Source organism: Saccostrea echinata, unplaced genomic scaffold, assembly GCF_033153115.1.
Source record: "Saccostrea echinata isolate AGI-Se365-2 ecotype Australia unplaced genomic scaffold, CSIRO_AGI_Sech_v1 ptg000033l, whole genome shotgun sequence".
Classification (NCBI taxonomy): domain Eukaryota; kingdom Metazoa; phylum Mollusca; class Bivalvia; order Ostreida; family Ostreidae; genus Saccostrea; species Saccostrea echinata.
Genome location: NW_026889782.1, coordinates 1,664,962 through 1,667,455, shown reverse-complemented (window position 1 = coordinate 1,667,455; position 2,494 = coordinate 1,664,962). Strand labels below are relative to the sequence as shown.

The 2,494-nt window shown below is 36.0% G+C and overlaps 1 long non-coding RNA gene across 1 annotated transcript; it reads right to left on the bottom strand.

The window, feature by feature from the left end:
* Nucleotides 1–424: 424 nt before the first annotated feature.
* LOC133198567 (uncharacterized) lies at nt 425–2,494 on the bottom strand. Its single transcript, XR_009722496.1, has 3 exons — nt 1,564–2,494; nt 995–1,190; nt 425–599 (listed from the first exon to the last, which is right to left on the bottom strand). It is a non-coding gene; the product is annotated as an uncharacterized LOC133198567 (long non-coding RNA).

Here is a 2,494-nt window from a genome sequence, read left to right as displayed (position 1 = left end):
ATCATGCTCATTCAGCTTCTCAAAAGTCTGATATGACTTTTAACATCCATATTCAGGACAAAAGAATAACTTAGAGTTCATTCCAGAAGGTTCGTCATCGACACCATCATCATCATCATTTGATAAGGTAACAGATTGATCATCATGTGATCCTGGTTGATTCTCTGATGTCTTAAGATGAATTTGGCCATGTTCTTCAGGGTGGTTGAAGTCACTTATGATCTTTAAACTGGTAGTAGATTGCAATTGACCTAGTTTCTGAAGACTTTCCGTATCTTTGAAGCACCCCTCTCCAATTCTGTATGCTTTCCATGTTCTTAATCCTGCTGCTGTGAATTCAATGTTTGATATGATGCTTACTTCCTTCCAAGAATGCTTTGTGAGTGTTTGCTTAGTAACATCAACATCAACAACAGCAATGCAGGTTCCCTTGACTCCTGCACCACTCTCAATTGCCTCCTTCATCTGGATAGCTGTACATATATTATGGCCCTCTGAAGAAAAGATCCTCCTCTTTGATCTCATGTGAGCAATTTTTGCATCACAGTAACTTTTTCCACTCTGTGCTTCACTGTAGTCGAAACGCTTCACAGTAATTCCTGAAAAATTGAGAATACATACAATAGTATTTTCATTTGATGAAAACATATTTTTCACTACAGCATACATATATTCTCAAGGAAGCTTTTTTCAAGAGCATTTTTACTTTTGCTAGCATAATTTTCAAACAGACGCAACATAGCTACCTAATGGAAATTCAAACTTTGTTTCAATTGAAAAAAAAAATCAGAAAAACATTTTTACGCATATATTATGAATCCATAAAAACAGAATGTACATGAGGAGAATGAGCAAATCAATCCCTTAAGAAGTATAATTTATGATAATGTTCTAGACAAAGAAAACCCATTTATTAAAGAGAAAACAAATTCCAAAGCATCAACAATTTCAGATGCTTACAAGGTATGCATTGTGCATAATTGACAAAGATTACCTGTTCTTTCTGACAATGATGGTATGGAGAGCCATATCTGCCCACAATGGTAGCACCCCGCATTGTCTGATCTAAGGTAAGCTTCTGTAATGTGTGGCAGCTATTGTTTAATAGTTACTAGTGTATGTTCTAGTAATGAAAGAACAGCAAAGAAGTCCTGTTTCACATAATCCATTATGTGAGTAAAAGTCTTGTGCTACAAAAGAGTAAAAACTGCTTGAGGCATATGTTCACACACTGTAAAGCAACTTCATTTTATTTCTAATTTTAAATACCAAATTACTTTCACATGCCAATACACATGGAGTATGCATAATACAACAGACAAACAACTGATAGATCTATACCCCATAATAATTTTTTTATGTGTACAGTCAAGTGTTCTTATCTTGAACTCCTTGGGACTACAGAAAATCTTTGAGATGATGCATGTATCAAGGATAAAATACTTGAATAATAAGTAATCTATTAGGGATTTGATTGAATCACTTTGAGAAATCCATGATATTCAAGAAATCCACTTCCGAGAAACTGTAGTTGAACTGTGTATTATTTATATATTAGCTTACCACTAAACCTCCATTTTGTTCCTTGAAAACTGCAACACACACATGCCAGTGTACACCTTTCTGTCCAAAGAAGTCTTTCATTTTCTCACGGTACATCTGTGGCAAATATTTCATCGCCCAGTCTAGAATCACTAAAACTTCGTTGTTCTTCAAGTCATGCAGAATGTCTACTCTTCCATCATCTTGATTCACAGTTCTTATAATATGAAATCTCCAGTCCTCTACCTGTATTACGGACATTTCCAAATCTTGCAATATAGTACCTCTTGCTCTTCTGATGGAGTCTTTATGATGACCTTGCGGATCTCTGTGGCAACTTCACCAAATATGTTACACCTGCTGCAGATCTTATTATGCTCATGGTCACATGAAACACTAAGATGGCTTGATTTGGGGTCACTCAGTGCATATTGTAAGCAGTGGAAAGCACATTCATCTTCTCGCTTGATGTGGAGTTTGTAGTCAGTCTTTAAGTACAGTCGAGCATTGAACAGCTTTTCCTTCATTTCTTTTTTCCATTGTTGAGGTTCATCAAGTTTATCAAATAAGCTACTCAGACTGTCAAAAGCTGAAGATCCATCAACAGCAATGTTATCAAGTCCTTTCAGACACTTCCGTTTTGATGCACTACATGCATTTAGGACTTCATATAGAGTCGACTCACTAAGATGCTCAAAGTTATTACTGGCGCAGTATGTGTTGTAAGGTTTGATCAAATTTGAATGGATCATAGTCCTAACTACATCAGGAATTACTAAAGTGTCTCCAGAATCTAGCTTTAGGTTCCTTGTAGTGTATGATGAAATCTGGTTGAATGATGGATCACTGAAAAATTCTACTGCATGTTGTAACTTTGCAAAATTGATTCTCTGTCTGTGTTGAGAAGATACTGTTTGCTGAACACCTGATCCAGGACCATTTACGAAAGCAT